General features: G+C 46.4%; 1 pseudogene; it reads right to left on the reverse strand.

Annotated features, from left to right (window-relative positions):
- Positions 1–17,093: 17,093 nt before the first annotated feature.
- Positions 17,094–26,656, reverse strand: LOC125525191 (annotated as a pseudogene).
- Positions 26,657–26,874: the final 218 nt, after the last annotated feature.

Genomic DNA, 26,874 nt, shown 5'->3' on the forward strand with positions numbered 1-26,874 from the left:
TAAAGCAAGAGAGAAAAGCAACACTCTCTCTCTCGAAGCCTATGATCTATACATCTTCTCCCCCTTTGGCAACAAGTTACCAAAAAGTTCCTAGAAAATGCATAGCACTAGATCGACGCTCAGGCTTGATCTTCAGGTGGTGGTGGAGTCCGGATCACTCCAAGGACGAAGGCTTCTGTAGATGTTGAAGTAGTCGCTGGAGTTTGAGCTGAAGTAGACGCTGGAGCTGAGGCTGTAGCTGGTGCTGAAGTAGTGGCTCTGGTGTCAGCAACTGGCACGGCAGACGACCTCGGGCCTCGTGGCACTCTAGAAAAAGCATGAGTCGTGGTCCTGCCTCTCCTCTCATTCATGTCCTCCTGGAGCTGCTCCACTGCAGACTGAACTTCCGTTACTTTGACATCCAAGTCATAGAACTTCTGTTCCATGATCCTCTCTAGGCTCTGCTGATTCTTAGTGAGGTTGGCCAGACTTTGCTCAATTCTCAGCGTGGATGCAATCAAGTAACCAAGCTGCTCTTGTTTGGTCTTCAAGAAGTAATCAGATGCCTCCGCTTGAGTAGGCATCCTGGCAGCTTTTTCCTTCTTCGCCTTCTCCTTCTTTGCAATGCTTGGGCAGAAGATGGCTCGTTCTCAGTCATAACAACTTCATTGTCCTCGAAATCTGGACGGATGGGCAGGTGTTCCTTATCCAACAAATATACGCCCGTGCCCATCTTGGAGTTGATGAGCTCCTGAATCTGAGGGGCATATCCACAGCTCCTCTTCTGATCTACCGCAGTCCTTTTGATCGTTTCCACTATGAGGCTCATGACTTTGAATTTTTGAGGCACGTCAAAAACATGAAGCAAATTGATCGCGTGACCTCTGATCATCTTGTGATCTCCAGACTTGGGCAGAAGGGTGTGCCTAAGGATCCAGTTGATCGTAGGCAATCCTGAGAGCAGATAGTGCACTGAGCCAAACTTGAACGTGTCGAGCGCTTCATTCGGGATCTCCTTGTACATGTTGGACATGGAGTTATGGTCCATCTTCTTCTTGGCATAGATATCCAAGTCATCTGCTTGCTCCTCTGGGGCATTGATTAGCTTCGCCCATTCCTCAATAGTAGAGTGGTACCTTGTACCTTCTGACATCCATGTGATCCTGCCATCCGGATAAAAGTGTGCTGTGGAGTAGAATTGCATGATCAGCTCCTCGTTCCACTTTTTGAGCTTCTGCCCAACAAAGTCTGCAACTCCACATGCACTAAAGCTGTCAAATACACTGGGGTAGTACTCTTCATTGTCCTTGATGTAGGTCCAGTCGACCCATCTCATGTCACAAACGATTGGCTTCTTGTCAAGCAAAACAGTCTCATAGAAATCTTGCTGCTCCTTGGTATGAAATCTGTAATCCATGGCAGTCCTTCTCCTAGAAGCATATGGATCTGCTTCTCTCCATTTCCTCAGCCCTGTATCTCTCCTGAGCTTCATATCCTCAGCCACAGGATGAGCATCGTTGTGGTCTGGGTTCTTGGGCTTGAGCTTCCTAAGGACACTCTCTTCCTCTTCTTCGATAGCTTCAGGCACTGGGGCCTTGTTCTTTTCTGCAGCTGGGATGCTTCGTGTGTTTCTCTTTGGTGCACTCTTAGGCTTAGATGCAGCCTTAGGTGCTTCCTTGGGCTTGGATGCAGCTCCCCCTGACCTTATGGCATCTCCCATAAGTTTGGCTGCCTTGGGCGCTAGTGCAGCTGCCTCTTCTTCCTCATCCTCTTCTACCATGATGGAGGCCTTCCCAAGCACTCTAGCCACAGTCTTCTTCACTCTTTCTTTCCTTTTCTTGCCCTCAGCTGCAGCTGGCTCTTGGGAAGTGGGCTTCTTAGTTGAGGCTCTAGCCTTTGACATGGGCTGCCTGCCTGCTGGCCTTTTGATTTTCAGGCCTGGCTTTGAGCCTTGAGCTGGCTCAACTCTCTTGGAAGTGGCCTCTTCCTCTGCCACATAGTCTTCATCCTCAGAATCAGACGTTCTCTTCTTCCTTTGACGTGTGGCAGCCTTAGGCAGATTGCTGGGGGTGCTCCTGCTGCCATCATCAGAAGAACTTGAGGGGCTAGTGCCCTCACTCATCACAACTTGCTGCTCAGACACATTCTGGCTATCACTTTGATCAGACATGTTGCAAACTGACTGCTGACCCTGTGAATAGATTATGGATAAGATAGAGTGGATGAGCATCACAAAAAGCAGAGATTTTTGCAAAAGATTAATTCAACAACTTAGTTTTAGTTTTCCATAGAAAGCATCTCGGATCTACCGATTTTCAAACTCGGTGACACCGAAGCAGTTTTGGCACCAGAACTGGTGAACTCGGTCAGACCGAGTCATAGTTCGGTGGCACCGAGACTGCTAGGGTTTCACAGAATTCCAAAATCGGTCACACCGATAAGTTATTCTCGGTCAGACCGAGTTTCACTTGTGCAATGGCAAAAGCCAGATCGGTGGGACCGAGTTTTTCAACTCGGTGGGTCCGGGATGGTTTCGGCGGAAACCTAACCCTAAAATTTTCAAATTAAGCCTAATCTACGAGTTCATTGACTGGATAGGAGTGTTTCAATCGTGGCAAGAATCATGATGATCACAATGTGCTAGGAATCGGAGTGGAGAATAGCACAAAGATCGAGTCCATACCCTAGTTCGGCGGAGACTCGCTACGGCGGCAACGGCAGGGCAGAATTCCGTTGACGGCGGCGGAGACCAGCGACTGGAGGCTGCTGGCGGCGAGAAGACGATCCGGAGACCACGAAGGCAGAGCAAGCTATCGCGCGGGCGAGGAGGTTTCGGAGAAATTTCCAAAATTTTGCCCGTCACTATATATAGCCCGACCCTGTCGGTGTGACCGAGTGGAACAACTCGGTGGCACCAAGATGCAAAACTATGTGCAGTTATTGCAACTCGGTGTGACCGAAAAGTTCAAATCGGTTGCACCGAGATCGAAAACCTAGATCAACTTAATGAACTCGGTAGGATCGAAATGGAGTATCGGTCAGACCGAGATTCATAAAGAGGTTTTGGAAGTTCAAGTCTATGACGAATCGGGGACTCCGAGCGCTCCTCACATAGAGTGGTTCGAATCTGACTTGATCAAATTTTGTGATGCAGCATGAATAGAGTTTGAGACGAGAAAACCATAGATAGCTAGAGGAGGTTCTTAGGCATTCTTGTCCATCCACTTGGCAAAAGAGGATAAAGCCAAACAGTCAAAACAACAAGTGGATGTCCTTGAATGAGTAAAATATGCAATCGGCATGCTCACACAATAAGATGGCAAATGAAATATGTGGCAAGGCATGCACAACCAATTCTAGCATCTATCAAGCAATTTGCGATGACTAGGTCATCTATATATGAGTATATTGACTTAGGAGTCAAGTGAGAACACTTGATCGTAGGTCATACTCATCGTTTAAGCTCAAGTGGGGTTACCACTTTTACATAAAGCACTATTTTGTTCACATCTTTAGAGTTGCCTCAGCTCAAGTCTTAGAGTAAAGCTCCCCCTAGATGTGATATCCCCCCTAAGAGGGATGAACTAACCTTGGGTTTTGTCGATGATGACTTCATGTAGATATTGAAGATGTGGATGCTCAATGTTGATGTAGATCCCTTGGAGCTATCCATTTGAGTGAATTGCACTTTCAATACCTACATGGGTTAGTACCACAAGGAACAAACAAGGATATCCATAGACATAGAGTGATGCACACAAAAGGTGATGTCCATGAAAAATTTTAGGTTACCTTGTCCCTTGTCTTACCAACAAGAGGGTTTGTGACTCCTTGAACTAGTGCAAGATGTGGAAGTTGATTGCACTTGTTCTTGCCAAAATGATAAGAGTGAAGTATGTTGGCGGAGTCACCCTCAAGAACTCTCTAGTTCTTCTTCTTTTGGATCCACATCATCTTGATGGGAATCCTTGGAGTTGTAGTCGTACTTGATGAAGTGGAACTTGAAGTAGTCTTGGGAATCCACTTGACTAAGGTCTTTGGAGCTTCTTCAAATGCATCAATTTCCTCTTGAAGCTTGTCCTTGCCTTTTTGCTCGTAGTCTTGTGGTGGAAGATCATCTTGAGCTTGTGTCCCCTTGAAAGAAGTATACTTCTCTTGTTGAGGGACAAACTTCGTCTTGGGGTATTGATCTTCTTCCCATTCAACTCCATTGGCATTGAACTTTCGTTCAAAACCAACACCTTGATTCTTCCGGTGCATTCCTTGCTTGCGCACAATTTCCTCGAATTGCTTACTCCCGGCAAGGCTCTTGTACACTCCTTTCTCTATAATTCCCTTCAATAAGCTATTTTCTTGCTCAAGTGTAACTTGGCTAAGAGAATCATTAGTGGAATCAAGAGAACTACTAGAAGCAACAATATTGGATTTAGCATGATCATTGTTACTACTAGAGGAAGAATCTTTCTTGTTAGATTTGACTTGAGGCATGTAAGTGGATAAGAGTAAACGCTTGGCAATGTAAGAAGAACTTTTCTTGCGGAGATCATCATTGATTGCCTTTAAGAACTCATGCTCTTGCTCAAGATTGAGCTTTTCAAAGCGTAGCTTCTCATGAGCTCTTAAAAGTTCTCGATGATCTTCGAAGATAGTGTCATGAGCTAACTTAAGAGTTTTTAGTTCTTTAGTTAGAGCCTCAATCTTCTCTTTATCATTGTCATTCGTTTTATCTTGATTAGCATGATTAATTGGTCTTTCATCATAGTATTCATCACTAGAGTTGTCACCACGCAAATCATCACCTAACAAGTCATCTTCATCACTATTGAAATCAACATACTCGGGGTGTGTTACCTTAGGACCTTTGGCCATGAAGCATCTTCCAATTCCTTCATTTGGTGAGTCAAATATGTCGTAGGAGTTGGTTGACACAAGTGCTAGACCGGCAACACCTTCATCTTGAGTATCTTCGGAGTCGGAGTGATAACTTCTCTCGGAGTGGCTGTCGGAGTCGGAGCCGGATACCCATTCACCAACATGAGCTTGATGTCTTCGTCTTGTGTAGCTCCTTGATGATTTTTCCTTCCTTTCCGAATCCTTGCTTCTCCGTGAGTATCTTCGTTCATAACGATCATCTCTACTCCTTCTCTCTCTTGGTGGTGATCCTTTGCTTCTTCTTTTTGGAGAATCTTCTCTTCTCTTGTAGGGAGCCGTACACTCATTGGAATAGTGTCCGGGTCTTCCACAGTTGTAACAGTTTCGCTCTCGACTAGAAGATCTTTTGTCATTGTAGGACCTTGACTTGGAGCTTCTATCTTTTCTTCTACTCTTGTAGAACTTGTTGAAGTTCTTCACCATTAAGCTCAATTCTTCATTGAAGTCTTGTTTCTCACTTGATGATGTAGGGGCTTCACATGAGGCTTTATAGGCACCACTTGATTTGTTGTGAAGTTCCTCTTTATCCTTAAGTGACATCTCATGAGCAACAATTCTTCCAATCACCTCCGTTGGCTTGAGATCTTTGTAATTGGGCATCATTTGGATGAATGTGCACACGGTATCATATTTTCCATCCAAGGCTCTTAGGATCTTCTTGATGATGAATCTATCGGTCATCTCTTCACTTCCTAAGCCGGCAATCTCATTTGTGATGAGAGCAAGCCTAGAGTACATTTCAGCGACACCTTCACCATCCTTCATCTTGAACTTGTCAAGTTGGCTTTGAAGCACATCCAACTTGGATTCCTTGACGGAGTCGGTACCTTCGTGCATATCAATCAAAGTGTCCCAAATTTCCTTTGCATTCTCAAGGCGGCTGATTTTGTTGAATTCTTCGGGGCACAATCCGTTGAAGAGAATATCACAAGCTTGAGCATTGTATTGCAACATCTTCAACTCATCCGCGGTAGCTTCACGGTTTGGTTCTTTCTCATCAAAGAAGTCACCTTGCAAACCAACACACACAATAGCCCAAACGGCGGGGTTATGTCCAAGAATATGCATTTTCATTTTATGCTTCCAACTAGCAAAATTAGTACCATCAAAGTAAGGACCTCTACGGTGATAATTTCCCTCGCTAGATGCCATACTCTCCTAGGTTGTGAAACCAAGGCTATGACCACCAAAAGCTATGGAGATCAAGCAAATGGAAACCTGGCTCTGATACCACTTGTAGGATCGAAAGTATGTCTAGAGGGGGGTGATTAGACTACTTGACCAAATAAAAACTTAACCTTTTCCTAATTTTGTTCTTGGCAGATTTTAGCTAATTTATGACAAGTCAAGCAATCATCACATAATTCAAGCAAGCATGCAAAGAGTATATAGGCAGCGGAAAGTAAAGCATGCAACTTGCAAGAATGTAAAGGGAAGGGTTTGGAGAATTCAAATGCTATTGGAGACACGAAGAAGCAACCACCCACAAAGGGTCCACGAAGAAGCAACCTTGTCTATCCCACCATGGCCATCGCCCACGAAGGACTTGCCTCACTAGCGGTAGATCTTCACGAAGTAGGCGATCTCCTTGCCCTTACAAACTCCTTGGTTCAACTCCACAATCTTGTCGGAGGCTCCCAAGTGACACCTAGCCAATCTAGGAGACACCACTCTCCAAGAAGTAACAAATGGTGTGTAGGTAATGAACTCCTTGCTCTTGTGCTTCAAATGATAGTCTCCCCAACACTCAACTCTCTCTCATAGGATTTGGATTTGGTGGAAAGAAGATTTGAGTGGAAAGCAACTTGGGAAGGCTAGAGATCAAGATTCATATGGTAGGAATGGAATGTCTTGATCTCAACACATGAGTAGGTGGTTTTCTCTCAGAACATATGAGTAGGAATGGTGTGTGTGTTCTATGGCTCTCTCATCGAATGAGAAGGAGGTGGAGGGGTATATATAGCCTCCACACAAAATCCAACCGTTACACACAATTTACCAATCTCGGTGGGACCGAATCAGAAAACTCGGTCTGACCGAAGTAGTAAACCTAGTGACCGTTAGGAATTTCGGTGGGACTGACATGCAACTCGGTAGGACCGATTCGGTTAGGGTTTGGGCATAACGTAATCTCGGTGAGACCGATTACACAAACTCGGTGAGACCGAATTTGGTAATTAGCTAACCAGAGAGTTGGTCAGGCAAACTCGGTGGGACCGATTTGCTCTTTCGGTGAAACCGAGTGGAACTCGGTGAGACCGAAAGTTACAAAGGGGAAACACTGAGTTTACATTGCAATCTCGGTGGGACCGATTCGCTCTTTCGGTGGGACCGAAAAGTTACGAAAGGGAAACAGAGAGTTTGCAACCCCATCTCGGTGGGACCGAGATCCTTATCGGTAGAACCGAATTGCTAGGGTTTGGCAGTGGCTAATGACAAGTGAAACTCGGTGGCGCCGGATAGGAAGAATCGGTAGGACCGAGTTTGGCTTAGAGTTTGGGTCATATGTGGATATGGAAAGTAGTTGAGGGTTTTGGAGCATATCATTAAGCACATGAAGCAAGAGGCTCATTAAGCAACACCTCATCCCTCCTTAATAGTATTGGCTTTTCCTATGGACTCAATGTGATCTTGGATCACTAAAATATAAAATGAAGAGTCTTGAGCTTTTGAGCTTGAGCCAATCCTTTGTCCTTAGCATTTTGAGGGTTCCATTTTCACATCCATGCCATGCCAATCATTGAGCTTTCCTGGAATAATCACCTTGGAATAGCATTAGCTCAATGAGCTATATGTTGTTATGAATTACCAAAACCACCTAGGGATAGTTGCACTTTCAGCCTCCTTTGAGTGTGAAATGATATACGCTGCCCCCCTCCCCCCTTGAGTTTCTTAACAAAGGCAACATAGAACTACATTAGTGCCCTATTAAATTTTGGAATTATTCCGGATTCGTTTGTCATTTTTTATACATTAATTGAGTTTCTGGTCATTTAATGTGCATAAGTCAAATTTGAACTACAAGCACATGCTCTCGTGCACCAAAGTTGGTTGAAAAATCACATTTGTGTCCTCGGGTGAATTTCTAGGTCCCATGCAAGAAATGAGAATAAAATTAAAACATCTGAGCATCGTGGCTCGGCCGAGAACATTGAGAAACTTGGTTTTAAATTCTTGTAAATCCAAAACACGTCTAAAAATCATGAAACTTGGCATGGATGTCATGTCATGGTACTATCATGTTGTGGTAAAAAAATTGGCCGAATAGGAACAGATTTTGGTATAAGATTCTTGCAAACCGAAGCTTCTCTCAAGAAGGCTCGTGGTTCTGAGAAGGAACGTGCCACCTTTGAGTGCGAAATGATATACGTTGTCCCCCTTGAGTTTATTTACAAAGGCAACATAGAACTACATGAGTGCCCTGTTAAATTTTGGAATTATTCCGGCTTCGTTTGGCCTTATTTACACATTAATTGAGTTTTTGGTCATTTAATGTGCATAATTCAAATTTGAACTACAAGCACGTGCTCCGGTGCACCAAAGTTGGTTGAAAAATCACATTTGTGTCCTCGGGTGAATTTCTACTCCCTCCTTCCATCTATATAGGTCCTAATGCGTTTTTCGAGGCTAACTTTGACCAAATGTTAGAGCAATAATATATGACATGCAACTTACACAAAGCATACCTTCAAATTTGTATGTCAAAGGAGCTTCCAATAATATAATTTTCATAGTATACATCTCATGTGCTATTAATCTTGTCAATAGTCAAATGCTGTCTTGAAAAACACATTAGGCCCTATATAGATGGAAGGAGGGAGTAGGTCCCATGCAAAAATGAGAATAAAATTCAAACATTTGGGCATCGTGGCTCGGTCGAGAACATTGGGAAACTTGGTTTAAAATCATGAAACTTGGCATGGTGTCATGTCATGGTAGTACCATGCCGTGGTAAAAAAATTGGCCGAATAGGAACAAATTTTGATATAAGCTTCTTGCAAATCGGAGCTTCTCTCAAGAAGGCTCGTGGTTCTGGGAGCGAACGTGTCACCTTTGTGTGCATAATTCAAATTTCAAATACAAGCACATGTTCCAGTGCACCAAAGTTGGTTGAAAAATCACATGTGTGTCCTCGGTAAATTTCTAGGTTCCATGCAAGAAATGGGAATGAAATTCAAAATTCTGGGCGTCGTGGCTGGGTTGGAAACATTGAGAAACTTAGTTTTTAAATTCCTGTAAATCCAAAACACGCATGAAAATAATGAAACTTGGCTTGGTGCCATGACATGGCACCAACATGCTGTGGTAAATTTGCAGTCCGATTTGCGAAGGCGCACACATTAACAATCAACAAAGTCATTTCGGAACAAGTGCTGTCACGTTATGATACGTCTCCAACGTATCTATAATTTTTGATTGCTCCATGCTATATTATCTACTGTTTTGGACAATATTGGGCTTTATTATCCACTTTTATATTATTTTTGAGACTAACCTATTAACCGGAGGCCCAGTCCAGAATAGCTGTTTTTTGCCTATTTCAGTGTTTCGAAGAAAAGGAGTATCAAACGGAGTCGAAACGGAATGAAACCAACTGGAGAAGTTATTTTTGGAAGGAAAGCTATCGGAAAAACTTGGAGTGCATGTCAGGAAAGGAACAAGGGAGCCACGAGGCAGGGGGCGCGCCCTCCACCCTCGTGGGCCCCTCATGGCTCCCCTGACGTATCTCTTTCACCCATATATACCCACGTACACTAAAACTATCAGGGAGCACAATAGATCGGGAGTTCCGCCGCCAGACGTCATTTTATTTTATTTAGTTTTACTTGCTGTTATTTATAACAATGTTTTTCATCTTTTATTTCAATAAAAGTGGCATTGATAGCCTTTACTATGCCTATTTTGGAAGTCCACATGTTGCTGTTTGAAAACAGAAAGTTTACCGCTGTTGCAATAATTCCCTAGAAAAGTCAGAATGTGATAAAATGTTGAAACCTTTTGCATATTAAGCTCTGATAAATTTACTACAGTGGGAATTTTCTTTCATAATTTTTCGAGCTAGGTAAGTATGGATGTTTCTGCATTCTTTACAGACTATCCTGTTTAGGCAGATTGCTGTTATGTTTTCATTGTTTGCATATGTTTGCTTCTTTAATGATTCTATTTGAGGATAGGACTATTAAATATGCAGAGGCATTTAGTATGCAATGTTGAATAATAATTTTTAGTGATTTTCTACAGTAGAGTATGATAAGGTTTTTGCAACGGTTTATACTAACTTATCTCACGAGTCCTTGTTGAGTTTTGTGTGGATGAAGCTTTTGAGATTTAGGGAAGACCGTGATATGAGAGGAATTAAGGAGACACAAAAGCTCAAGCTTGGGGATGCACAAGGCATCCCAATATAATATTTGAAGAAGTCTCAAGCATCTAAGCTTTGGGATGCCCCGATTGGCATCCCACCTTTCTTCTTCGACAACTATCGGTTAGTATCGGTTGATCCTAAGTTTTTGCTTCTTCACATGATGTTTGGTATTCTTAGATGTCATTTTATTTTGTTTTGCTTTCTGTTTGAATAAAGTATCAAGATCTGCAATTATTAAATGGGAGATTCTTCACATAGTTGCATAATTATTCAACTACTCGTTGATCTTCACTTATATCTTTCGGAGTAGTTTGTTGTTACTCTAGTGCTTCACTTATATCTTTTAGAGCATGGTGGTAGTTTTATTTTGAAGAAATAGATGAACTCTCATACTTCACTTAGATTATTTTGAGAGTCTTAAATAGCATGGTAATTTGCTTAAAATCCTAATATGCTAGGTATTCAAGATTAGTAAAATCTTCTTCTGAGTGTTTTGAATACTAAGAGAAGTTTGATGCTTGATGATTGTTTTGAGATATGGGGGTAATAATATCAAAGTCGTGCTAGTTGAGTAGTTGTGAAATTGAGAAATACTTGTGTTGAAGTTTGCAAGTCCCGTAGCATGCATGTATGGTAAACGTTATGTAAAAAATTTGAAACATGAGGTGTTATTTGATTGTCCTTCTTATGAGTGGCGGTCGGGGACGAGCGATTGTCTTTTCCTACCAATCTATTCCCCTAGGAGCATGCGCGTAGTGCCGAGGTTTTTGATGACTTGTAGATTTTTGCAATAAGTATGTGAGTTCTTTATGACTAATGTTGAGTCCATGGATTATACGCGCTCTTACCCTTCCATCATTGCTAGCCTCTTTGGTACCGTGCATTGCCCTTTCTCACATTGAGAGTTGGTGCAAACTTCGCCGGTGCATCCAAACCCCGTGATATGATACACTCTTTCACACATAAACCTCCTTATATCTTCCTCAAAACAGCCACCATACCTACCTATTATGGCATTTCCATAGCCATTCCGAGATATATTGCCATGCAACTTTTCACCATTCCATTTATCATGACACATTCATCATTGTCATATTGCTTTGCATGATCATGTAGTTGACATCGTATTTGTGGCAAAGCCACCGTTCATAATTCTTTCATACATGTCACTCATGAGTCATCGCAATCCCGGTACACCGCCGGAGGCATTCACATAGAGTCATCTTTGTTCTAGTATCGAGTTGTAATCCTTGAGTTGTAAATAAATAGAAGTGTGATGATCATCATTTTCTAGAGCATTGTCCCAAGTGAGGAATAAAAAAGAGAAAGGCCATAAAAAAGAGAAGGCCCAAAAAAAGAGAAAGGCCATAAAAAAGAGAGAAGGCCCAAAAAATGAAAAAATGAGAGAAAAAGAGAGAAGGGACAATGCTACTATCCTTTGCCACACTTGTGCTTCAAAGTAGCACCATAATCCTCATGATAGAAAGTCTCTTGTTTTGTCACTTTCATATACTAGTAGGAATTTTTCATTATAGAACTTGGCTTGTATATTCCAACAATGGGCCTCCTCAAGTGCCCTAGGTCTTCGTGAGCAAGCAAGTTGGATGCACACCCACTTAGTTTCTTTTGTTGAGCTTTCATACATTTATAGCTCTAGTGCATCCGTTGCATAGCAATCCCTACTCCTTGCATTAACATCAATTGATGGGCATCTCCATAGCCCATTGATTAGCCTCATTGATGTGAGACTTTCTCCTTTTTGTCTTCTCCACATAACCCCATCATATTCTATTCCACCCATAGTGCTATGTCCATGGCTCGCGCTCATATATTGCGTGAAAGTTTATAGGTTTGAGATTACTAAAGTATGAAACAATTGCTTGGCTTTTCATCGGGGTTGTGCATGATGAGAGCATTCTTTTGTGACAAAAATGGAGCATGACTAAACTATATGATTTTGTAGGGACGAACTTTCTTTGGCCATGTTATTTCGAGAGGACATAATTGCTTAGTTAGTATGCTTGAAGTATTATTATTTTTATGTCAATATGAACTTTTGTCTTGAATCTTTCGGATCTGAATATTCATGCCACAATTAAGAAGAATTACATTGAAATTATGCCAAGTAGCACTCCGCATCAAAAATTATGTTTTTATCATTTACCTACTCGAGGACGAGCAGTAATTAAGCTTGGGATGCTTGATACGTCTCCAACGTATCTATAATTTTTGATTGCTCCATGCTATATTATCTACTGTTTTGGACAATATTGGGCTTTATTATCCACTTTTATATTATTTTTGGGACTAACCTATTAACCGGAGGCCCAGCCCAGAATTGCTGTTTTTTTGCCTATTTCAGTGTTTCAAAGAAAAGGAATATCAAACAGAGTCGAAACGGAATGAAACCAACTGGAGAAGTTATTTTTGGAAGGAAAGCTACCGGAAAAACTTGGAGTGCACGTCAGGAAAGGAACGAGGGAGCCACGAGGCAGGGGGGCGCGCCCACCCCCCTAGGGCGTGCCCTCCACCCTCGTGGGCCCCTCGTGGCTCCCCTGACGTATCTCTTTCACCCATATATACCCACGTACCCTAAAACTATCAGGGAGTACAATAGATCGGGAGTTCCGCCGCCAAAAGCCTCCGTAGCCACCGAAAGCCAATCTAGACCCGTTCCGGCACCCTGCCGGAGGGGGAATCCCTCTCCGGTGGCCATCTTCATCATCCCAGTGCTCTCCATGATGAGGAGGGAGTAGTTCTCCCCTCGGGGCTGAGGGTATGTACCAGTAGCTATGTGTTTGATCTCTCTCTCTCTCGTGTTGTTGATTTGGCACGATCTTGATGTATCGCGAGCTTTGCTATTATAGTTGGATCTTATGTTTCTCCTCCTCCTCTACTCTATTGTAATGGATTGAGTTTCCCATTTGAAGTTATCTTATCGGATTGAGTCTTTAAAGATTTGAGAACACTTGATGTATGTCTTGCCGTGCATATCAGTGGTGACAATGGGATATCACGTGATTCACTTGATGTATGTTTTGGTGACCAACTTGCGGCTTCCGCCCATGAACTTATGCATAGGGGTTGGCACACATTTTCGTCGTGATTCTTCGGTAGAAACTTTGGGGCACTCTTTGAGGTTCTATCTGTTGGTTGAATAGATGAATCTGCGATTGTGTGATGCATATCGTATAATCATACCCACGGATACTTGAGGTGACATTGGAGTATCTAGGTGACATTTGGGTTTTGGTTGATTTGTGTCTTAAGGTGTTATTCTAGTATGAACTCTAAGGCTGTTTGTGACACTTATAGGAATAGCCCAACGGATTGATTGGAAAGAATAACTTTGAGGTGGTTTCGTACCCTACCATAATCTCTTCGTTCGTTCTCCGCTATTAGTGACTTTGGAGTGACTCTTTGTTGCATGTTGAGGGATAGTTATATGATCCAATTATGTTATTATTGTTGAGGGAACTTGCACTAGTGAAAGTATGAACCCTAGGCCTTGTTTCAACACATTGCAATACCGTTTACGCTCACTTTTATTATTCGTTACCTTTCTGTTTTTATATTTTCAGATTACAAAAACTATTATCTACCATCCATATACCACTTGTATCACCATCTCTTTGCCGAACTAGTGCACCTATACAATTTACCATTGTATTGGGTGTGTTGGGGACATAAGAGACTCTTTGTTATTTGGTTGCAGGGTTGCTTGAGAGAGACCATCTTCATCCTATGCCTCCTACGGATTGGTAAACCTTAGGTCATCCACTTGAGGGAAATTTGCTACTGTCCTACAAAGCTCTGCACTTGGAGGCCAAACAACGTCTACAAGAAGAAGGTTGTGCAGTAGACATCATGTTACAATCTGAAACACAAGTATTATTGAAACCGTGGGTGTTCTACTTACTAGTACCATTTACGTGTCGCCACGCGTCCCCATTTTTTATTAGCTAGGAGGCGTCGTGCAGGGTAGCTATTTGAGTATGAGATGCGTGCGATCAGACCCCTGGGCGTGGTTATCGGGAGGAGAGACCTTTGACCTCCATCTGCCGTCCACCTCTCTCCCAAGGTCTCCATTAATGGCGCCCGAGCCTCTATTTAATGGTGTGGCTATGTCTCACTCAACTGAGATTTAAGAGAGGAAAAAGAAAATCTGAAAGCACGGATCTTGATGTAAGATCCGACGGACCTATATAGCATCTACTGCGACTTATAGCAAGACTGGTGAATATATAAGGACGATTAATTTTTTTTATCAAAGAAGGGCTTGCCCCTTCCGATTTTGATTACTGAAAACTACCACAATTCACAAGAAGTTCAGCACAACTCCAGCCTAACACGAAGGACTAAAAGCTACCAGATTGAAATCGCAACATCCCAAGAGGCCAACAAAGGCCAAACATCTGCGCTAGAACCCAACATTTCACAACCAACAACACAATCCACATCCTAAACTGATTATTACATCAGAAGAAACCAGGAAACTGAAGGAAGCCCAACAACAACTAGAAGAACAGCAATGCCAGGGTCGCCATAGCAAGAGTTTTCTTCATTCCAGCCTCGCAACATTGATCTTCCACGGAAAGATAAGGACGATTAATTATCTTACATAATTAGAAAGATAATTTAAAAAGCCACATGCGGCTACGCCCGAAATACACAAGGGCAAAATAAGAAGGAAGACAAGGATCTAGCTCGCTGATTCTACTTTCTTGATGCGTTGCTGCAGGCCGCGGGAACTAGTCTCCGCGGCGAGCGGCGATGAGCTCTTTCGTGTCCTCAAGACGCTGCTTGAGAACATCCACGGATTCCTCCACCAGCCTTTGGCACTCGTTGCGGAGCATGTCATTCTCGTCCATAAGTTTCTTGACGATGACGCCGGTCCTCTTCAACAAGGCACTGGTCTCCTCCTGCTGGTCTGCACTTCGGACGATCTTCTCCCTCAGCAGGTCGCGCTCGGCCCAGAGCCTCCCATTGCCCTCCCTTAGTTGTCGGATGACGCCGGTAGCCTGTTCAAACGAGACTTTCATGTCGTCCTGCAACCTCGCCCAGCCGGAGATCTGATCCATCTGGCTATGGACGATCGCATGCATGCGCCTGTAACAGTCTTCGCCTTCCCGCGAGAAATTTTCCCAGGCCGCCGCGGTGCGGCGGGACATCTCTGCTGCATTCGTGGCGCGGCGGGACATCTCTGCTGCTTCCGCGGCGCGGCCGGACCAGTCTGCTGCATCGACGGCGCGGCGGGACCTCCGTGCTGCTTCAGCGGCGCGGTGGGACCTCTGTGTTGCTACTTCCGCGCGACGGGACATGTTGGCTGCTCTCGCAGCGAGGCGGGACATCTCTCGTGCTTCCGCTTCCATGATCGCCTCTCCCTGGTGGCAATCTCTCGACACAGAACTCACGCTGGCCATGGCAGACGCAAGGGAAGGATGTTGAATGACTTGTTTGTTTTTGTGGATGAGGAGTTGAGGAGGAATGTGCAGTCATCTTGGCATACTAGTATTTATAACCAAGTACTAATATGCTCCTAAGTGGGAAACCGTTTAGGTTGTGATCGGTGTGAACAGGTTTGCAATTCAATATAGCGTGGTACTAATACGCTCCTAAGTGGGAAACCGTTTAGGTTGTGATCGGTGTGAACAGGTTTGCAATTCAATATAGCGTGGAGTAATTTGGAATGTGACGAGACGCAAGCTCAAAATTTATTGACGGTTCTAGTTTCGAAGTGCGGCACTATTCTCAGATGGAGTACTTCTTTTTCTACTCCCTCCTTTCCGGTTTTATAGGGCTTATCTCAAAATTTTAGTTTTTCCATTTTATAAGGCTCAATTTGGTTGTTCCCCAACACATGTTCAGATTCCAAGGTGCATTAAATCATTGCATGCAAGTATTAAGAGAAAATTGACCAATGCATGTACTTTATGCATGCATGCATTGCAATTAATGCATTGATAAACATAATTTTTTGAGAAAAATAAGAGCATTAATTAGGTGCTTTTGCAAACTACAAAAAATATTCCACCACTCACCATCTTGGTTGGTGAGATTTTTGAATTAAGCCCTATAAACCGGAAAGGAGGGAGTACTGCTGTGTACGTGCAATAACTGGCACCGTCGTATACATATCTTACGATTAATGGGGCGTTTGACAGGAATAGCCACGTGGCGAGCTCTAGGCTAGTCTTTTTTTCAGACGCATTAAACCTATCTCTCAGGACTTCTCGCACGCACCATCGTGCCACCCACAAAAACTTGTACTCTGAGTTTAGTAGTACGTTATATAGGAAGAGAAGAGGTGCACACACGCACTCGTCCTCTCACACACGCGTCTATTTTTTTCTCGAAAAGGAGGATGAAGACCCCCGGCCTCTGCATTCTGGAGTCACACACGCATCTGTAGCTATGAATTGTAGTGTTCTCAACCATCCGATTGGCTCTATCATGGATGTACCTATATACTAAAACATGTCTAGATACATCTATATTTTGACAAATGGAAGGCATGTATTGTGGAACGGAGGGAGTGCTTGTCATCAAAATGGATAAAAAGCGACGTATCTAGAACTAAAATACGTCTACATACATCTACTTTTATCCATTTTGATGACAAGTAGTACTTCTTACCCAAAGGAACTTTATATCCAATAGACACAAAATATTCGTTCGACTGTTGGAAATTACTGATCTGATGTCGAAGTAATTGCTGCATCGCCACCAAAACCCACCATTTCTTAAGCTAAAGTATACCAAGGTAATCCCTATATTAGCATATTACTATGATAAATAGAAGGCACTGTAGAAACATTTAGGACGTGAGCTTGTCAATCTGAATGTGGAGGGACACAAGCTTAGCCCCGGCCAGTAGCTTGGGCGGAACTGTCAAGAAGGTCAGCTCCTGCACATCGACGTCACCGGGATCCTTGCTGCTTGTTACCTCCATTTCCACCTTGACGGCATCGGTCGTGCCTTTGGGCTCCTCGGCGGGCCGTTCGCCCACAGCTTGGCCACGTAGTGCGGTAGTGGGGACGCCCCCGCTCTGATGTAGACGACTGACACGGCGATAGGCGCGCCGATGTCGAGCACGCCGCCAACCAAGAAAAACGCGCGGCGGTCCTCCTCCGCGAACAGCAAGAGTTGTGGCTCCGACAGTGGCACTTGCAGCTGGAGCACCTTGTCGTACTGGATCCTGTGCACTGGCATGGCATGCGCGGTGCTGATGTGGTGGTAGAGCGCCGGCGGCGGGCCTTCGTAGCCGTAGACGGGCACAAGGCATTTGCAGGGCGCGAGCGGACACACGCTCTGGTGATCGGTGAGCTTGTGGTAAGTGACGTAGAGCCCACGGCCTTCTTGCGGGCATTCCACCCTCACCGACGAAAGGACGGAGTCCACCGCCGTGTTCCGCACGTCAAAGCCACCGCCGCGCTCGCACTTCTGGCACTGCCACTGGTTCCCGGGGTGCTCGACGCGGCAGTCCGCGCAGGCCAGGTGCCCTCCCTTGCACTGCAGAAATCAATCGAACAACACATCAATCAAGAAACCTGTTGTCGGTGTCAAAACCGGCGGATCTCGGGTAGGAGGTCCCGAACTGTGCGTCTAGGCCGGATGGTAACAGGAGGCAGGGGACACGAAGTTTTACCTAGGTTCGGGCCCTCTTGATGGAGGTAAAACCCTACGTCCTGCTTGATTAATATTGAGGATATGGGTAGTACAAGAGTAGATCTACCACGAGATCAGAGAGGCTAAACCCTAGAAGCTAGCCTATGGTATGATTGTATGTTGTGATTGTTGTCCTACGGACTAAAACCCTTCGGTTTATATAGACACCGGAGAGGGTTAGGGTTACACAAGGTCGGTTACAAAGGAGGAGATATCCATATACGTATCGCCTAGCTTGCCTTCCACGCCAAGTAGAGTCCCATCCGGACACGAGACGAAGTCTTCAATCTTGTATCTTCATAGTATAACAGTCTGGCCAATGGAGATAGTCCAGCTGTCCGGAGACCCCCTAATCTAGGACTCCCACAGTAGCCCCTGAACCAGGCTTCAATGACGATGAGTCCGGCGCGCAGTATTGTCTTCGGCATTGCAAGGCGGGTTCCTTCTCTGAATACATCATAGAAGAATTTGAATACGAGGATAGTGTCCGACCCTGCAAAATAAGTTCCACATTCCACCGCAGAGAGAATAATTTTTCCGCAGATCTAATTTGCTGGCTTGTTTTGGTAGCATGATGTTATGTCATGGCCCGATGATTATTCGAACCGTTTCTTTTAACCAGCTCCACACATAACGCGAGGCAGTTTCTTGACACATCTCGCCGAAGCGGAGATCGTGTTCCCCCAATTACGGGATTCTCATTAATGCGGTCGTGGGTAACCCAACCGTGTCTAGGACTCCTAGATTATAGGCAAGTCCCAAACGGCTACGGAGAGGACGCTTGATATTTACCCCCTTTAAAAGGGGACAAAGTTTTCGCTTTTTCCCTCTCGTGCTCAATCGAACCCTTCCCCCGCCTTGAGTTCTAACACCCAAAGCCCAGGTTAGGTGCTTCGGATCTTCAACCATGTCTGGATCCAGCCTTCAAGGCCAATGGACGCCCTCCTCCGTTACGGAAGAGGACATTAAGAAGTTGAGGGAGGCTAGATACCTGACCGCCGAGGTTTCGCATCGGCTGCCTGCTCGAGGGCAGATCGTCCCTACTCCCGAACCCAACGAGAACGTTGTGTTCGTCTCCCACTTCCTCTGAGGTCTAGGCCTCACTCTGGATCCTTTCGTCAGAGGTTTGATGTTCTATTACAGGCTAGATTTCCACGATCTAGCTCCGGACTCCTTTCTCCACATCTCGACATTTATTTTCGTGTGTGAAGCCTTCCTCCGCGTTACCCCTCACTTCGGCCTGTGGCTCAAGACCTTTGAAGTAAAGCCAAAGATAACCGAGGGGCAACAAGCAGCGTGCGGAGGTGCATCAATATGCAGGATGGCAGGAGCTCCATGGCTGAAAGGTCCTTTCCAGAGGTGTCCAAATTATGGCAACGGGGGTGGTTTTACGTCACGGCTCCCAGAAGCGCCAAGTGGGCGGCTGCCCCCGCTTTCCGCTCGGGCCCCCCGCCACAACTGATGTCATGGATTAGCAGAGGTCTGAGCTGGGGTCCAGCCAAGGACGTGCCAATACTGGAAAGCCACATCCGAGATCTCTTTGAGGGAGATTTTAGTTTGGTTGCGGTAATACAAGTTATGCTGGTTCGTCAAGTCCAGCCTTGCAAACGCCGGCCCCTTCGCTTGTGGGAGTTCAACCCAGAGGGACCATGTGCCATTCAAAGTTTCCTCGGCCTGACGCACGAGGAGATGTACAAGTCATTCTTCGGACCTCAAGTAGAATGTCCGGATATTACCGAGGACGTGGGCCTGAGCAGCAACCGCGCCGCCGAACAAGTAAGAAATCCTCTAGCCGAACACACTGTCTTTTATTCGAAGTTATTTCTGAGAGTTTTCTTTTTGACCAGGACTGGCTAACAAAGGCGAAGATGATTCGGTGTTTGGACCTGCTCCCTGAGGGTTTGGAAAATCTGGTATTGGAAAAGATGCTCGAAGTCGCACCTTGCCCGGAGCCCTTGAAGGAAGATACTGGGGGGATAATACGCATGGGCCCCCATCGCTGCCCGTTCCAACCGAGGGAATGAGCTTCTCCATGAAGGAGGACGACCGGGGGAGGAAAAGGACTGCTTCCGAGGATCCTGAAGCCGAAGCCTCCAAACAGGAGAAGAGGTCTCCCACAGAGGGTCCTGCCTCGGGGGGTGCTTTTGCCGCACAAAGTCCACGGGGGGATCAGCCCTCCAACGAGTCGTAAGTGATCCAAAATACTTTAATAGTAAAGGTATGCTATCTTTTTCCTTTGAGAAAATAACCACCGCATATATCTTGCAGTTCGGGCCTTAGCCCCTCTCAAATGAGCTCGTCTTCGGGGGATCTTCTTCCAGAGATGATGGAGAGCGAAACGCCTCCCCCGAACTCCTCCGCTCCAGAAGCGAGCGACCTCGAAGTGTCATCACAGAGGGCCTCTCCGGATCCGGTGAGGCCAGAAGATAATCCCGTAGACCCCCGAAGTCCCCAGTGTCTGGCTCCCGAAGAGAGCATACAAAAGAGTCCGGCACCGTCTGGTGTGCGATCGGACGTTCTGAGGGAGTTGGTGGGGCGAGCGGCCATCTAAGAAGAACACCGTATGCTGATGGGTACGGTGATGGAGAGAATCTCGTCCGCCGAAAGCGGATTACATGAAGCCTTTATGAGTCTACTGACAGGCTTTGAGGTATGTGAGATAATATGTGATAGTACTGCACATGTTAGGTGTGCCCTGTGTAGATAGTAGCCCCTGAGACTTTGGTTGTCGTCGAGAATGGCGGCGAACAGAGGATCATATTCCCAGGCAATAACCAGACTACCCCTATGAGCAGGTGGTGGAAGCTCCAGTGGCTAGCCGGACTAGTGAGTTTGCCAGATTAAAACGGCAACTGGATGCGGCAGACGCCGACATCGAGCTTGTTAACAAGAGGCTTGACGAGGCACATGGTAAGTGTTATTATCCGGTGAACGCCACATAGTAAGAGCAGCATGATGCCAGTATCTTTAATATGTTGTGACTGCAGATGGAGCTGCCACCGTAGAAGCCTTGTGGGCAGAACTTGCCCGAGCCAAGGAACAAGCGAGGATTAGTAATGCGGCTGCTTTGAAGGCGGCCGAAGAGTTGAAAGCCGAGAAGGCCGCACATTGCGAGAGCCAAGAGAAGATGGCCAAGATGGCCGTAGAATTGAAAGACACTGCCGACCATTGCCGGGTACTTGAAAAAGAAAACCGAGCGAAGGGAACGGACCTTGAGAAGGCCGCGGCGACGGACAAAGACACCCATTCTGCTATGAGAGCGAAGAAGGAGGAGCTGCGGGAAGCCGGGGATATTGCGGCTGGGAAACCCTTCATACGAAGGAAGTTCGGAGATCCACGGTATGCCCCTCTGGATCAGCTGTGGAGTTCGGGAAATGCGTATATGGATTTGGCGGCGAGCGCTGCCGATGCGGCCAAGTATTTCCAAGGTCAGACAGATCGTGAAGTGGACAAGCTGTTCTGGACGCAATTCCACGTTCTAGAGCGTCCGCTTACATTGACTGACCAGCTAGCCGAATGGGCCGAGCTGAATAGGTTGTCCAGACTCGCCATGAGGTCTGTTGTGGATCAGCTATGGCCAAAAAGGCCAAAGCCAAACAGCTATTTCAGCTTAGTGCAGCAATTCCTTGATGCGGTGCCGCGCATTAATGCGATGAAGAGGTCGGCGTGCATAGAAGGCTCGCGGATGGCCCTTGCCCGTGTTAAAGCATACTGGGCGAAGATGGACGTACCACTGTTGCGGCGCAGGGTTCGGCCATAGGCCGGGTGGCTGCCGAGCACTATTTCGAGGAGGTTCTCGAGGGTGCTCGTTTGATAGAGGCCCAGTGCTCGAAGAATATTATGTTTGAGTGATATGTATTCTCATTGTAAGCACAATGCTTTTATGAAGTTTTTATAAGGTTATGTTTATACTTTTGTCTGAAAGTAGTATGATGCCTCCTGCGCGGCCGTTTATCTATACATGTGTATAACCTGAAAGATTGCAGCCGTCGGCTTCAACCCCCACGCCTATAATGCGGAGGTGCTCACAAAAAACGCGTGTTCACACTTAACCCAACGTCTTGGTCCTATTAAGGAGGTGATAGCGTAGCGAGCGAGGCAACTAGACTATAATGCTTTAACACTTTCACTTAGCCATAGGAGTTTGACAGTGGGGCTACTAGATAGCCCCTGGTGGCTCCGCACTCTCCCGATCGTGGGGTGCATACATGCCTGGCCGGAAAACGGCCCTTCGTTAAGGTGGAGGAATTCTAACATTCCGATAGGTCACCGAGTGGTTGACCAGTCTCACGCTATATCATGACATTCAGTTTTCGGCTTTCTCTACTGAGGTGCTCGTCCGGATGAACTAGGGCACAATCGCAGTAGTTCTCCTAGTGCTACCTTAGTCGGTAAAATGGAACGCAAGGCACCAAAACATAGGAGCCGGGCAAACCCAACATTTGACCAAAGACAATGATTCGGAGCTGATGCATATAAGGCCAAACTCGTGACGCCGAACACTACCTAAGGTATTCGGTCTTTATGGTATAAACCGGGCCTAAATAGTGCCCCTTGTAAGAAGCCCCTTGTGTCCAGGTACGTGCATTATTCTGACGTGGCCACATGCCAAGACGTCAGCATCCTTCTCAACTGTGCTGAGAATTCGGTGGATATGTATCAACAAGAGACAATAAAAAAGGGTTTACACAGGGTCTTAATCTAAAAAGAATCCTTGGAGCGGGTCCCTGCTGCACGTCTGCGCCTGTGTCTCTGTTGTGCCGTATCCTGGATGGGTGTAGCACGATGATCATCTGTAAAAGAGAGGAACTTAGGTGAAAAAGTTGTCATGCAAAAGGATAGTTTTTAAGGGAACCAAATATAATTCAAGATGAGTAAAAATTGCCACTTGTCTGCGTGCATTGAGCCCCTTGTATAGGGGTGTGACCATTGATCCGGCATGAGTTACATATAGTTGTGCCGGACTCGTCTAACCGTTTCTGAGGTCTTGACGACCTGTTAAATGCTTTAGTCTGAGGCCGTTTTTAGTGTGCGGCTGGCAAGGCAGCCGCACTCTCTTCGGCACGCAAAGATCGCTTAATACTTCCACTTACTGTAATGATGCCACGTGGACCGGGCATCTTGAGTGTGAGGAAAGCGTAGTGCGGTATTGCATTAAAGCGAGCGAAAGCTTCGTGTCTGAATAGTGCTTGATAGCCACTTTGGAACGGAGCGATGCGAAAGGTTAAATGTTCGCTACGGAAGTTATCGGGGGAGCCGAATATAACTTTTAGCAGCAGGGAGCCCGTGCAATGGGCCCATGGGCCTGGCGTTACTCCTTTAAAGGTAGTATTGCTATGGCAAATTTTTGTTGGGTCTATCCCCATTTCGCGGATTGTATCCTGATATATCAGGTTTAGACTGCTGCCACCGTCCATCAGGACTCGTGTGAAGTGATATCCGTCAATTATTGGGTCTAAGACCAGGGCAGCCCATCCTGCACGCCGGATACTTGCTGAGTAATCACGATGGTCGAAAGTGATCGGTTGAGACGACCAGTGGCAGGACTCCGCGGTGATAGGCCCTTGGGCATATTTTTCGGGGAGTGCCGTTTTGTTTCTTCCCTTGATCACGTGTAACACATTTACTATTTTGACTTCTGGTGGAAATTTCTTTTGTTCCCCAGTGTCTTGCTTGAGAGGCTCATCCTCGTCTTCACTTGGTGCATCCTCCCCCTTGTGTACGGCATTGAGCTTACCGGACTGCTTGAAGACCCAACAGTCTCTGTAGGTATGATTAGCAGGTTTACCAGGGGTGCTATGGATCTGACATATTTGGTCCAGAATTTTGTTTAGGCTGGACAGTTCGTCTCTGGCGCCTTTAGAGGGCGGCTTTTGCTGACCTGGCCGAGAGCTTTTGAATCCGGCGTTTACTGTCGTGCTCTTCGTGTTGTCTTCTTTATTCCGGCGTTTGTTACTGCTGTTGTGCCGTGATTTCCCGTTTCCATCTCTAACTTTAGATGTACTGGGGTCGCTGGTGCTGCATCTGGCTAGCCAGCTATCCTCACCCACGCAAAAGTGGGTCACGAGGCTTGTTAATGCTGCCATTTTTCTCGGCTTTTCTTGGCCGAGGTGTCTGGCGAGCCATTCGTCACGGACGTTATGCTTAAAAGCTGCCAAGGCTTCGGCGTCCGGACAGTCGACAATTTGGTTCTTTTTAGTAAGAAACCTGTTCCAAAGTTTTTGGTCTGACTCTCCGGGCTGTTGAGTTATATGACTCAAATCGTCCGCGTCCGGAGGTCAGACATAAGTCCCTTGAAAATTTGCCCGAAAAGCGTCTTCGAGCTCTTACCAGCTTCCAATGGAGTTTTCGGGGAGGCCTTTAAGCTAGTGATGAGCTGGCCCTTTGAGCTTGAGGGGTATGTACTTGATGGCATGGAGATCATCTCCTCGAGCCATATGGATATGGAGGATATAATCCTCAATCTAGACCCCAGGGTTTGTTGTTCCGTCGTATGCCTCTATGTTTACGGGTTTGAATCCCTCTGGAAATTCATGGTCTAGCACCTCATCGATGAAACATAGGGGGTGTGCGGCACCCCTGTATCTGGGTGTACCGCATTGTTCGGATGTTTGTTGTGTTACATTGTATGCTGGGGCGCGCTTGTGTGGTCCATAGATGGATCTGGTTGTGTCGTCCTTTTGGTGCGAGCCCTTGCGTGGATCGCGTATTGGCTTGTGAGCGGCGTTGTTTGCCGCTCGATGTTGGCCGTGAGGTCGTCTATCCGGCCAGGTGGCTGTTTTGATTTTTGGTTGTGGGGGGTCTGAGGCCTCCTCATTGAATTCAGGTAGCAACTTCCGCTTTGGGTAGCTCTTGGTGGGGCGATTGTCACCGTACCTCGCTGCTGTGTTGAGTACTTTACTCCATCTGAGTTGGAGTGTGTCTTGCGCAGCCTTGAGCCTTTGCTTCTGCTTTTTCAGACTCCTCGCAGTGGCAACAAGCCTTTGATGGGCATTCTGCTGCTCCGGGTGCCTGTCCGGCGTTATGTCACCCGGACTATTATCTTTGACAGAATTGGTTTGTTCGGTTTGATTCTCCGTATTGCCGTGGTCCGGTAGTGGTTCGCCCTGCTCCAACGCTAGGTCTGTATGATCGTTATTTCTGCCGAGGCGGGATTTGGGGCAGCGCTTGCGCCGCCGCTTTGACTGCTTCTCGAGGGAACAAGCCTTTGGTGTGTCCTTCCGTTCCTCGTCGTCGTCTTCTTTTGGTGTGTCCACCATGTATACGTCATATGATGATGTGGACGTCCAGCACCCTATGGGCGGTGGTTCCTCTTCGCCTACCGCATCGTCGTCCGTACCGTCGATGTCTTCGGAGTCGAAGTCGAGCATGTCGGTTGAGTCATCGACAGTGGCTATTAAGTGGGTGGTGGGTGGGCGTCGAATTTCTTCATCGTCCGCATCCCAATCCTGTTGGCCATAATCCGGCCAGGGCTCTCCTAACAAAGAGAGAGACCTTAGTGAATTCAGAATGTCGCCGAAGGGCGAGTGCTGAAAGATATCTGCGGCGGTGAATTCCATGATCGGCGCCCAATCAGATTTGATTGACAGGGGCGTGGGCGGTTCGGAGTCAGAAAAAGAGTCCGGCACCTTGGAGTCACGGGCTGCGCAGAGGGGTATGCTGGTGTTCGGCTCGATCGCCGTTGAGACTGCAGCCCCTGAGGCGGTGTCTAACCACCCGTCCTCGATTGGCGCAGTTGGCTCCGAACTAAGGGTCAGAGCTGATGCGGGCGCGGCTTCTGGGGTACTGTTCGGCGGCAGAGCTAGGTCATACCCATCACGACAGTGCGGCGTGCCCGGCTGTGGTTCGAATCCATCGAAGATCAAGTCTCCGCGAATGTCGGCCGTGTAGTTCAAACTTCCAAATCTGACCTGATGGCCAGGGACGTAGCTTTCAATCTGCTCCAGATGGCCAAGCGAATTAGCCCGCAGTGCAAAGCCGCCGAATACGAAGATCTGTCCGGGGAGAAAAGTCTCACCCTGGACCGCATCGCTATCGATGATAGTAGGAGCCATCAAGCCTAACGGAAACGACATAGAGGAACTCTCAATGAAAGCACCAATGTCGGTGTCAAAACCGGTGGATCTCGGGTAGGGGGTCCCGAACTATGCGTCTAGGCCGGATGGTAACAGGAGGCAGGGGACACGAAGTTTTACCCAGGTTTGGGCCCTCTTGATGGAGGTAAAACCCTACGTCCTGCTTGATTAATATTGATGATATGGGTAGTACAAGAGTAGATCTACCACGATATCAGAGAGGCTAAACCCTAGAAGCTAGCCTATGGTATGATTGTATGTTGTGATTGTTGTCCTACGGACTAAAACCCTTCGGCTTATATAGACACCGGAGAGGGTTAGGGTTACACAAGGTCGGTTACAAAGGAGGAGATATCCATATACGTATCGCCTAGCTTGCCTTCCACGCCAAGTAGAGTCCCATCTGGACACGAGACGAAGTCTTCAATCTTGTATCTTCATAGTCTAACAGTCCGGCCAATGGAGATAGTCCGGCTGTCCGGAGACCCCCTAATCTAGGACTCCCACACCTGCACCTTGCTCAATCAGCCGAACGGGCGAGGTGTATTCGAACCTCATACACTGGAGGTGTCAAGGGGCGGAGGCACAAGGGGCAGTGGAGCACGGTGAGGTCCATCGAGACCTTAGAGAGCTCCATCGTCGGGTCCTGTTCGGTCTGCATGATCTCGCCCTCCTCGTGCACAACCATCTCTAGACTTGGGCCGGGGTATTACAAAGCTTTACCATCACATATTTTATACTACTTCAAGGTGCATTAAATCAACACATGCAAGTATCAAAAGGAGAGTCACGGCATGCATGCATGCGTTGTAATTAATGCATCGGTAAATGCAAATTATTGAAATATATCGAGTG

This window comes from Triticum urartu, chromosome 7 (genome assembly GCF_003073215.2).
Source record: "Triticum urartu cultivar G1812 chromosome 7, Tu2.1, whole genome shotgun sequence".
Classification (NCBI taxonomy): domain Eukaryota; kingdom Viridiplantae; phylum Streptophyta; class Magnoliopsida; order Poales; family Poaceae; genus Triticum; species Triticum urartu.